This window comes from Argiope bruennichi, chromosome X2 (genome assembly GCF_947563725.1).
Source record: "Argiope bruennichi chromosome X2, qqArgBrue1.1, whole genome shotgun sequence".
Taxonomy (NCBI): Eukaryota; Metazoa; Arthropoda; class Arachnida; order Araneae; family Araneidae; genus Argiope; species Argiope bruennichi.
In genome coordinates, this window is record NC_079163.1 from 55,080,777 (window position 1) to 55,094,475 (window position 13,699).

Consider the following 13,699-nt stretch of genomic DNA (forward strand, 5'->3'; position numbering starts at 1 on the left):
ATATGCATTTTTGCAAAGAAAATCAGTAAAGTATTTGGAAAGAAGACAACTTTAGATAGCAACTTTTTTCAATTAATAGTCCTATCTAATTAACATCTACAAGTATCAAAATGTGGGAGAAATGTATAAGAGTATATTTATTGTTCTGAGATGTTAGGTTGATGGTTCAAAACATGGTGCGATGAAATTGAACCGAATAAAGAGGGCAGAGGGAGGTACGTTGAAACATTGTTTTTTCAAATAACATTCGTTTCTGTAATAGGCGGAAAAATAATATTTCCAAGATTAAAACAAATTAAGAATTATTTGAGATCAATCGCGTCTCAAGAATGTTCAGTTGAGTTTTTAATAATTTCAATTCAGCAAAAATTTCTGAATTCTATCTACAGCAATGATATCAATCAGAAGTTTTTATCGTCGAAGGCTAGAAAAGTATCTTTATAAGAAATGAAATGCATAAATGTAGAAATGTTCTCAATTAGCTTTTATCAAATTTTTTATAACCCATGTTACTTTTTTAACATTTTATTTATTTTATATTCTTTTGTATTAAATATTTTCAATAAAAATGTTTTCAAGGTTTATACAATATATTCTTTATAAATATTGATAATGACTTCAATTACAAGTTTCTATCATAAAATTCCTTTTTGTTATTCTTCAGCAAAAGATTTAGTTTTGTATAATTTTTATGTAAAAGCTTTATATTTTTACATAAATATTTCCATACAAATAATGGTAATGTACATTTATTAAAAAATATTCAACAAGTAGCCCTTTAATTGTATTATCTTTATAATATTCTTAATTTTGTTTATTGTTAATCAATTGTGACAGACGCGGGAAGGGGTGAGAACTAAACTGATGTTTACTTCACGTATGAAAATTCCAGGAATAGGCCTGATTAAAAATAAAATTCAGCAATGGTTTTTAACAAGATGGATATAATGTCATAAGGACACAAAGTTTTAAAACAGAAATAAAATATTTCATCATATAAATGCTACCACTCAACTATATACAAAATTCTACCAACTTTCACTAGAACCTAGAAACATTTAAAATTCATGTACCCATTCTAATTTTTCTAAATAAATTTTTGTATAAAGATTCTGTAACAGATTTTATGGATTTTTTTTCAGAATATTAAAAAAAAAAGCGCAATTTGCTATACAATATTGCTACGGTTCCTTTAACATTCTGTCGCAGCAATAAACTGTGTTTTGAACTAGACTACACTTACAGATAGCTTCTATTTAGAGATTTTGACAACAGATACAGCTATTGACTAACCGGTTTTAAGATATTCTTCTCTTGTGACGGAATGTGGACTTTTCTTTAAAATATATTCACTTTTACATCCATCTTGAGGCTACTTCAGCCATCTATTTTTATTGAATGTCTCATTTTATATTGCTAAATAAACTTCCTTAATCATTCATATTAGTTATGTATGATTAACCCCTTCCGGTAAGTTTAATAATGAACAATTGTGCATGAAATAATCATTTAATTTTTATTAGAAAAACTTAATTCATTTTATAACTCTCACATATTGTTAATTAAAATTATATTATTGATATGGATATAATTGTAATTCGTAAGTTCATATTCGCCACTTTTTCAAAAACCACCAATGACTTCGCATTAGTACCTAGTTTTAAGGTTCGTTCCGGTGTTTATTTCACAGCATGTTTTTCTTTAGTAAAGCGGCGTTCTTACGACTGGAGAATCTTCAGACGGGCCACGCGTTCCCCCCTTGAGCCCCTCTTGCGGTTTTCTGGGGTGTTTTGATGCCTGTCTAGTTTACCGACAAATTGTCGGTAAACAGATGTTCACGCTAAATGTTTATAAGAATGAAGTCCACTGACTAACAACAATTTGATAGTAAATTGTATCAAGAAGTCTAGCAGCAAACAATATGTGATAGTGATCTACGATATCAACATAGGTAATAAAAGTGCTGCCGGATTCAGTATACTAGGAATTTTAAACCAAATTTATTATCATATTTAACAGTAACTTTAGTCGCATGACGAATATATCTCGTCATTGTGCTATATGGTACGAAAAACCAGTGACAAGCTATACTCGTCATTTTACCGGAAGTGATTAATAATAGAAACGCTGATGTAATTCTCATTTAAACCAGATGATAAATTACATATTTTTAGCATATAACATTATTACACTCGGATAACTAAAATAAAATTTAAAAACCAAAGTTATAGCCTTAGCACAAAAGTATATTTAAAAATAAATAATGTGATGAATTGTTTCATCACTATAAATGTATGCATCATCCACTTGCAATTATTTGAACCAGACGAAGTAAGTTGAATTTTTTTACGGAAATTAACCTTTATTCCTGTAATTAAAAACTCCAATTTATTGATCCGAAAAAATATTATAGAATATTTAATCAGACACATAATATCCCTATTATAAACAAAAATTCATTAGGTTACCGAGTTTAATGAATATCCTATCTGATTATAAATCGCTTGCACCTAAAAATAAAATTTCCTCCTTTAAGTAAAAGCTAATAAATTCACTGGCTTAAAATACCATTACGCGAATTAATTTCTTATCACTGAAGTAAAATTTCACTTAAACACATTCGAACCAAATGCATTTCATTCATAAAAATTTGTGAATGTTACTGGAATCTCAAGGGCGGAATTATCCGTAGAGGCAAATACAAAAATATTATCAAATTTGGTTAATATTTTTTGAAATCCCAGTGAAATAAAGTGAAAGAAATATTGCTTGTTTTTTACAATCCCAGATTTTCTGAATTTGTTCATATATGCTCCTTAGTGGATGGGTTCTTTTAAGTGAACAAATTTAATTAAATTTCAAGAACTACTATGAAATTTGAAACGAAATTTCATATATATATATCAGAAAAAGGTATACTGGATCGAATTATTTAAAAATCTCTGTTTCCGCAATGGGAAAATTCTGAGATACTAAATAAAATTTTTAATTCAAATATTTTTTTTTTTCCTTTGAACTATTTTCATCGACAGTAGTTTGTGAAAATGCAATAGTAAATACTCGAGTTACAGATGTGTCCTGCTTTTTTTGTTATTGAAGATTCCATCATGGGCGTCAGTGTTTTGTGGGTTCTTATGTGCTTATGTCAGTTTAAAAATCCAAATATGACGAGAGCGATAAATAATACTTTGCTCTGAGCATCATTTACCCTTGATACTCCTCTGGATGTTTGCCAGTGCCACTAAATTAGTGTAAAAATATCAATTATATATGCAATTTTCTTCTGAAGCCATTGTTACTTGCATACCAAAGTAAACTGGAAATCTTTCTTAATGCTGCTGCGAGTCCCACTGGGAATGGCACCTCGTAATTGAGGATGAGCAGCTGCCGGCATGGTGGTTGGTTCTCACCACCCTTGTGGGTACACAAAAGGTGTGGGTATGGCTCCTCCCATCGATGATGAGACGTACTTCCCAAGGGAAGAGTTGTGCCGTGGCCGGTGATGGCACTTAGGATTCAACCACAGTTCCCGCCAGTGTTGCCGTTGCGGCGGCCATGCCATTCAGATTTTTCCGTTTGCCTTCCGGCGGGTCGCAGTAGCAGTTTGTGGTTCTTGTTGTTAAAGCCGGTGTGATAATTTGAGCATGTGACTTTAGGCATCAACGCCCCATGAATGAAAGTACAACAAAGGTACTAATTAATAAATCAAAAATCAGCGTGAATTAATAAATCAAAAACATATCAATAAAACCAAATTCTGTTAAATTATTAACTCTATTAAATTTTTTTCTACAGGTTATAGACATGTTTCTAATTTATCAAATAAATAATGAAAAAATTCTCTATAAAATACAGATGCAAAAAAGACGATGTATGTTAATAAAACATTAAATTAAGAATGGATAAAACAGCGGTATTAATTTCTTTAAAGACGAAACCAATTCAAAAGATTCTTAAGCCTTTTTTAAAAATTTAGAATTTTAATCTTTACAATACAACAAATCGAATAAACCGAAAAGCGAATACAAATAAACCTTTCGTTTTGAATCTGCATTTTGCCATATATTTTACTACTCTCTTCGGTTCTAATTTTTTTATAACAACGAAAATGCTAGTGTAAAGTGATCATAATAACGACAGAACTAAATGAAAGAAAACGTAATAGATGACCTTTAGTGCATTTTCTTTAACAGAATTCAGCAGTAATCTGCCTAGAATTAACTATTATTTAGAATTAAGTGAATTAAGGATATATCTTAATGAATGATTTCAAACTTATACTACTTTGGAAAATTCCTTTAGTGACAAAACTATATTTTAATCTGTAATATGTGTGGGATGTAAAATTGTGGTCAAGTTTCTCGAGTTCCTTTTTTTCTCCCATTAGTAATTCGGAAAAGAGTCATTTCATGTGCAAATTTCAAAAAGAAATTGAAAATGATTTTTCTCGTAATGTAACAAATGAATTGAAATCTCTCAGTTAAAATTCTGTACTAAATATTAATGCTCAAAATGCTACAATAATTATATTTCAGATTAATGTAGTAATTTTGCTACTGCAAAAAATTTCTTGCATATAAATAGACTTAATGAGACAAGTTTATAATTTTTTTTAATGTTATCCATTTTTATAATCTAACGATAATATTCAGTCTCATCCCGGGAATCCTATTTTAGAAACTGCAAATTAATTAGATCAGTGTTAACACTTGCGCTATTCGGATGATTTATGTACTTTTCAGAAAAAGAATAAAGGTTGCAATATCTAAGTTAAATCACATGATTTCACAGTAGCATGGTAAATGTAAACTTTCATTGCATCCAGAATCAAAATGCACTTTATCTCACTCTCTTCTTTGACGTCACATTCTTTTCCTTCAACGAGATGCGAAATGGAGTCTAAATTAATTTGGATGCCAATGATCTGGCGAGTGATTAAGAATAGACTCTATTGCTGAAAAATCTTTACTGCTTATTTCAATATCATTGCTATATAAGATTTAGTATTAAATGCTATTACTGAAAGTAAACAATTTGCTAAGTTGATGACCCATTTTTAAGCTACATAAGGTTTATCTTAGAGCTGATCGCATGCTTTTGGGCTGTGAACAGATAGCAAGAATTTCAACCTCAGCAAGCATTTCATATCCAAATTTCAATTTCACGCCAGCTTTAGCACGTGTGCATAGAGATTGATTCTGTGATCCTTCAACCATATAGCCGATATTACCACATAGCCACCATGATCCAAGTAACATTCAAGCAGGGCTGTACAGCTCAATCACAGTGTCATTTGGTTTACACAAGTTAACCTGTGGTGTCTAAGACTCTTAATTCAATGTTTCACCCGAAATATGAAAAGAGTAATTTGAATTATATCTTGGTCCAACACGATGATTTGGTGACAGTTTTTGAATGTGTTGAGCTTATAGAACGGTTAAATTGATGCATTAAAAGGTCTATAGCATATGTAATAAAGTTTCACTAAGGCGATGGGACTTGAGAAGATACAGCAATATTAGCCACAAGAATATCCTCTCAAGTACCAGAATCAGTTGAAGTAATACCAATTTTTATTGCATGAAGCATTTTTGATTGTAAAATTTATTATTAATTTTATGGAATATGAATGGTCTATTTGGTTAGAAATGGGAAAATAATTACTCACTGAAAGTGATGATCCACAGGTGTTGATCTCATAAGAATTGGAGTAAGCATATGCATCTTTAATTCTTTTCATTCATGTGGCCCATCTAAACTGTACATCATTTTCACATTTCTTGGTTTCGACAGTTAAGAAAAATACCTACAAAATTTAAGATATTACTAATTAATTTTCCTAAAAAAATCAACTCGCATAATTATCATACATTTTTCTTTTCAAAGCAACAAAATGTGTTCTATTATTCAATGAATAATTATGCATCGAGCTATCTTTTCGAGTACGAAGAATTTTAATGTATTAATATTCAAGACTATTCGCAGATTTCAAGTGGATTTACATAATACCGAGAAAATAATGAATTTCATTTTTGGTAAAGTGTTTGAAAAAGATAATTAAAACTTGGGTTTGAAAATTGGTTCGCCAAATAGGTTTACGTTGGTTTCTTAACATGTTAAGCAGTTTCAGTACGACAGCCTTAAACTTATATTTACAGTACAAATCCTAATAATTTATGAGTAATCTTAAAGTTACAATTTAAAATGAATTTTATCTCATTTCTTTCACACTTTTATATAAAATATCAAAGCATTTTGAAGATCAAGCTTATTACTCGACTTCAAATTATAAGCGTCCTGCTTCTAATTTCTAATAGGACTTAGAAAATATACCATTGCATATTATGCGTTAATATAGAAAACCGGCTGACTGTGAAAACCTTTTAATCCAAATCTTTCCATATAATTAAAGTAAAGGGAAAGTAAACTTTCTTGATTTTCATGATGCTAGAATGCATCTAAAAGGAATGTGTTGACATAATTAACGCTGGCTGATTGTAAATTTTTGATCTGAAAATTAGTATATAATTAATTACTTTCGTTCACTTGACTTCATGCATCTATTAAATATATATAATCAATTCTGTGATATTTCCTTGTTGATTTTTTTAAAAATAAAAATACATAGCCTACTATTATTTGCTAGGATTGGTTATTTGACCGGAAGAAAAATATACTTCAAGTTTTCAACATACTTTTGGAACGATTATTGCTTAATGAATGGGAAAAAAAAAAACTACGAGTTGAAAGTGCATAAAATTTCAAGTAACATTTTAATATGCAAAATATATAAATCTTACTTCATTACCACTACATTTTCTTTAATTTTTACCTTTTAAGACAGTCAAGGATCGCCAAGGTCTTGGAAGATGCAAATAATGCAAGCGATTAGCTCTTGGAAATTGGTGAAGATGGACATTCTGAAAAAAAAAGTATATTATTTGAAAGTTGTAAAGATCTATTAGAAACTGAGTGCGAGTTTTAAGATATAGATGATAAAGAAGGGAATGTAAAATGCAAAGGGAACCAAATATGATATACAAGTTCTGAATCTGTTGAAGCTTTGAGTGGGTAAAATTCTTACATCATTAAATAAAGTAAAGTAAAGAAAAAACAAAACAAAAGCAGAGATCACGGATATACAAAAATGAATTTAGGAAGATTTAAAGGGTTTGTGCAACCCTGGCGGTTTTATGGAAATTTGAAATTTGGGGATGCAAGACTCGATCATATGGTAGTTCAATCTTGAGTAAGGATCGGCAGTACTTTAAATATGGAGAGTCAAACTTTTTACTCTTTGATCTAGTGTTGCAATTTGGAGAGGTATGCCTATTCAGGTGTTATCCTTGTCATATGAATAGAGTTTAAACTAGCATTACTCTTCCCAAAAGAGCTCATGTTACTTCAAAACAGAGCATTAATCTAATTAAACTTGGGATTTTGTAGTCCTTATTGAGAAGATATTCAATTTTGGATTAAAATTATAGCAAATATTTTTAGCTCGTATGTATGGGTTCATAGAACTTTTTATAGTCTATTTAAGACTAACAAAATGAATACATTTTGACCAGTTTGCATCCACAGTTCCAAATGCATAATGAGCTCCGTAATACAACTGCCATTACTCATGCTTAGAAACGGCAGAATCAGAAAATGAATCTTGTTTGCGAAACCTTGATGAGTAGCCTTCGGGTACAAATGGTTAATACAATTCAATGGCGGTTTGTCAAACTAGAAGACCTGATGCAAACATGCATCTCTTAGCAAATGAAATATAAACTCTCCCTACCTATCTAAAAAAAGCGCCTTTATTTTGATTAAACAGAAATTTGAAAATTCCATGTCTGATTTCTGCCTTTTTTTTCTAGGGCTAAATAAACAAAATTTGATTCCTGCTTAATCATATACGTACCTAACTAACACTAAGCATAAATTTTAAGTTATATTAAATGTTAAATTATTCTTTATTAAAGAATATAAACTTGAATGATAATGTCTTTGAATTACTGATTTATAATAAGAGAAAATGATTAATTTTTAGTGAACCTAGAAGAGTTTTCTTCGTATTTATATTAAATTAAAATTATTGAAAAAAAGAAGCGAGTTCTCATGAAGAAAAAATAATCTTAGAAAAATTTCAGCTCGTGATTTTCCGTAAGAAACGGGACAAAATACTAGACTGTCAGGGACCGCTAACCGCTATCCTTGTATTTATACAGCAATTTGCCATTCTTAAGTGATTTTGCCCTCAACTGGCACTGCAAAGATTAGCAGCTTGTTTTGAAATTTCGTAACACATACATATATCACTTATTAATTATAGTTTGCAATCGAAGTTTATAAGGAATTTCGTAAGATCTTAAAACTCTCAGCAAGGAAAAGTACGTAAAACGAGATTTTGCGCTTTTGAATTAATTGCAAAGCTTGTTGTAGGCTTTGTATCAGCGGCGATTAACCTATTGTATCTAACCTAAACCGAATTATAGATTGTTGTAACTTTTATTCTACAATTTCTAATCATGAATTTTGATTAAGGAAAATGGACAAAATTTGAGACACGTCAACTTTTTAGATGTATTTGTTTGAAAAAGGAAAAGTATTTTATTTATAACTATCATCGGAACATCTGCTGTTAGCCACCAGTGCTCTGTTGACGATTATGGATATTCCCAGAAACGTGGCAGATGTTTCATAGAATGCTGCGAATTGTTTATCAAGCAGTCTGAACTGCCGTTGTGCAATTTGTGCCGAACTTTATGACCCTGAACAATTTTCTAGTTTATTAAACATTTCAGCTCACCATCTGTACGATGACTTATCAGAAAGTTTAAAAATCAAAATCGTTTGGGGCAGATGTTAGAGAAGCAAGGTGACAAGTATGCAAAAATTTACGGATTATAATAAATATAGGTTGTTTAATTATGAATTCGAATTACAACTATTTATTTCAAATACTTAAAATGTCACAAAAATTATTTAACATAAATCATCAAATCCGTTTTTATAATAAGAATAATGAAGTTTTCAAGTGAATTTCTAATCAGTAATCGTGAGTTATTTCTCTGGGCCTATGGACTTATTTCTATCAGCTGTACGCTGAAACTCTACAAGGCGCGAACATTAAAAAAGAAAATGTTTTATCATGTTTACCGAATATATGTTATTGTGGAGGCAAAATTGTTTTTTTTTTTGTTAAATTTTTATTAAATAATATTCTTTCTCATAATCTAACAAAAAAAGCGAAGAACTCGCCTAAACATTGACGAGTCATTTTAAAGAATCGATTTCATAATACATAGGAATGTAATGTTTTATTATATTAATATGATTAGAACTACATAGGAATGTAATGTTTTATTATATTAATATGATTAGAGCTATTCTGGCGATTTAAAAGTATTCCGTGATCTATCCGTAGTTCTGATTTACTGCCCATACGTAGCAAAAAAGCTTCAACAGTGAATATTTTTTTTTGGTGGGAGGGGGGGGGGGTGAGAATAAAAAGTTATTTAAAAGGAAAGATTAATTAAATAGTTCAAATTCGAATCTATTTACTATAGCAGTTCTGATAAATAAAGCTTTTGCTATTTCCCCCTATTGTCTAAATAATGAGCATATCACATCACAGGATTAATTTCGAGAATTTTTGATGCTTTATGTCGCTAAAAATGATGCTTGTAGAATTCAGGAGTGAGCCACTTGCTGTTCTTAATCGGGTTATCTCTTTGATCCCCTGTTGTAATAGCACAACCATCTTTGTTATGTTCGTGGTTTTGATTTATGCAATGTTTATTGGGATTTAATGAAAAATCTAATAAACATTGAAATTGCTATCTTGTACAAGATAAACATTTATCATTAATCAGGAAAATGAGACGAGTTTATAATGAAGATGAATTTGACAATGGAATTAATTTGTAGTCATATTCGTGAAAAAACATTTTTTTTTTTTTTTTTTGATGCCTCGCATCTAAACTGTTCCATGAGAAAGTTTTATCCAATGCTAACTCTTCGAGATTCTTTATAGCAATAAAAAACAGGCAGCATTATTTTAGATCTTAACTAATGGTTATGTATTTTTATTCTTTTACTCGCTTATCAAAAAATCACGCTGGTCAGATATGAAATCATCCATACAAAGCGGCTTTTGAATATACGTAGTAAAAGCAAGTAGCATGATTTTCACAAATTGTGTTCATTGCTTCACATTTTCAAATGATTCTTAACTCTATCCCAAATGTCCTTTGGATACCAGTTACTTAATCCTCTGACTGTCGATTAAAAAATCACTATTTAACTGCAACTTTTGCAAACTAGTTCAGATACTTGTAGCAAATAACAGACCAAATCCTAATCTGCAAAAATCGCAGGATAAGTAATTGGAGAGTTAACATGTACTTTAGCGTTAGTAAGAGGTAGAGAGTTATAACTGCAAGAAAAAGGAATAGAACTTAATTCGTTTTTCTAAAGTCTTTTCATTTAAAAGATTCTAGTTAACTGAGGTGTTGGCATGGATGGGGATAGATTGTTAGATATAATATCTCATCATTCAACTCTCATCCATTTTCATTTATATAGAATTCAGGTTTTTATCTTCCTGCACAAAATGGATAGTAAAAATATTTCATTTTAACAATCTTTTCCATTGTTGACCATATACTCATTGTTTTTTTCAGTCTTTCGAAACCTCTACTGGCTTATGCACGATTAATTTAAGAGTATCAAATCGTCATTTCTTAATTATTTTCATTAAATATTTAATCGTTTAATACATCGGATATTTCATCAGATGTTTCTATTTAAAAATTTCACGCACATGAACCGTTGTAATATTTACAACAAATTTTCTGTTGTAAAATGTGTTCAATGCGAATTCATTTTTTATTACTTCAAGAAAAGGATTGTATATCGATTGAAGTATCCATTCTGTATCAATCAGCTAAGTGTTCAGTTATTAAAATTTTAATTAGCAAAAGTTTTTTTTCAAAGTTAAAATTCCCGGAAAATTTTAAATTATTCGTTTTCTGTTTCGATTGTCACAATGTGAATTTATTTCCTTTCTTTTGAATCTGGAACTTGAAAATAAAGTTCTAAAAAATTGCATTCTGAGAAATTTGAGCCGGTTTAGTGGATGAAATTCAAAATTTAACGTTCCAAAATAAAATAATTAAGAATATGTAAGACTTAAATCATTACTGTTGAAAATGTGCATATCTATTACCTTAAGAAAAAAAATGAGTGGTTTCAATTTTCTATACTGTATAAACTATGGAGCTCACTTGCAATGGTGGTGGTGTAGTTAGAGTAAGATACACATCGGAGGTAAAATGTGAATTTTTCACCCTCAGCCGTAGCACGGGTAATTGGGACCCGGGACATATTTTGTCGCCTCTTCGTTATGCTTGATTTTACAAAGAGATACAAACTCATTAATACTCATTCTTCAAGACGCCTCCGCCTTTTGTATCTATACCCCCCCCACACACACACACACTTTTCCTGTTTCTACTCCATTGTACAGCGAAATTGAGATTTCGTCCCTCATTAGTTTACACCCATTAAATTTTTTCTGAAGAGAAAATTTAATAGATGAATTCAAAGATAAATACAATCTGGGATTCTTTTCAGAATTAAATTTCAATTATGTTAATGCTTGTTTTTATTTTAAGATTGCATTTCTATGCAATAAAGAATTATAACGGTAGCCATATCGTTGCTCATGGAGCAAAAAGTTTCAAACCAAATTTAAATATGGTTAAATTTACTAGCCGGTTATCGCTAATGGATGAAAATTCGCCAATGCCATCTTTTTTTTTTATGTCTTTGACAATACGACATCCGAGGGCAGTATGAAGAGATATAAGCCAATGGATTTCAAGTATTTAATTTTTGATTTACACCTTTTACTCGGTTTAGTTTAGTTATATTAACGTCCCGTTTTTGAAGCAACACTAGGGCTATTTTGGGACGGACCCCATAGTTTTGTACCGTGGTCAGATGACGAGGACGACACCTGAGCTGGCACCCCACTCTCCACACCATACCAGCGGGAGGACGTTTGGTCAGGACGGATTTTACGTGTAACAGACCCCCTTACACGACGATTCTTCGGTGGAATCGGGTCTCGAACCTGAAACCCTCCGGTTCCGAAGGTGAGACCTTACCACCAGACCACCGCGGCCACCTTTTACACGGTGAACAATGATATGCTATGCTACTTGCATAATGAAGTTATACATGTCATGTGCACGTGATATGTCAAACCTGCCACACCTATTTTTAGAATTCATTTTACATCTTGTAAAAGAAAAGTTACCTGCTTCAATTGAAACAAATTGCACTTTTTATTACTATTTTATTTTACTAAGCCGAGTTTAAATTCAGAAAAGAATCGCAAATAAAAATTTAGCTATTAAAGCTAGCATAAATCACGTGAACATCTAAATCAGAATTTATTAAAAGGTGGTCTTTTTTTGATCTTTTGTCCGAAATGACAGATTTCATTGATGCACTTATATACTGGCTTGGATCAAAATTGCGCTTCCAAAATTTTTGATTTAGCATAGATCTGCAATAAAGCTATAAAACAATGTTACTGCCCTGAAACTTGGATTTCTTATCCAAAAACAATTAATTTTATTAAATTTATTCATATCAAGGTCAGATTAATAGTTTTTTTTAAATCAGTTTTTTTAATAGGTTATTTAAGATCAGAGTCCAGGAAAATTCTTATTATAATCTAGAAGAAAAATACCTAAAAAGTAAAAGGTTTATTTGCCCATGAAGTTTTTTTTAAATAATTAATCCATTTTCCAGGTCAATTTGTTTCTAAAATTGCGCATTGATATAAAACTAAGATGACTTGAACTCTCGGAAAATTTGAATAAAGAAAATATTGTATCGGCAGTCGATAACTAATAAATTGCAAATCCAGCAGAGACAATCATTTAAAATAGCTTCAGTTAATTGAAGTAATTACTCACGTAATGCAGGTAAGTCGAAATACAATTTAAAAGTTTTATTTCCTTAATTCTTTGGAAGGTACGAGAGGAATTTAACATTATAGAATAGAAAATTGAATCGGAACAATACTTGACATTGAATCTTACGTCAGATTTATTTACTTCGAGCTTTTAAAATGTTTTTAAAAATTTCTTCGTTTGAATTTATTTAAGATTTATATTGTATTTGATATTACAAGTTCGATTTTTAAATTAAACCTGTTATTATTCATTATAGAAAAACAGAATATTTATTTTTTTAAATCGAGCTCAACTACATAAGGTTTTAAAAGATTCGCCTTAATAGATGCGTCTTTTTTATATGATACATTTAATATCAACTCAATTTAGAATCCTAGAAAAAATCCTACCTTGCAATGATGCGACGAGAACTTAAATTTCCAAATACAATCCTCCTACGACTACGATAATCCATCGTTGTGCGAATTCACAAAAATCGAATTCCAGTAAGTCAAAAGAATTTCTTTGTTGAAGGACTAAAAATAAAATCCTCTGATCAATATTTTCTGCTCCTGTTGGAAACCAGTAAAATTAGCCAACAGAGCAGTGATCAAAGTTTCCATTTCGAATGTTTCGTATCAAATTAACCCTTTCTAGAGCCGTGGGAAGTATGCTTCCCACCAAGTTTATCAATCTTTGTATGAATTATGTAGGTTGGTATAAATTCTGACAAATTT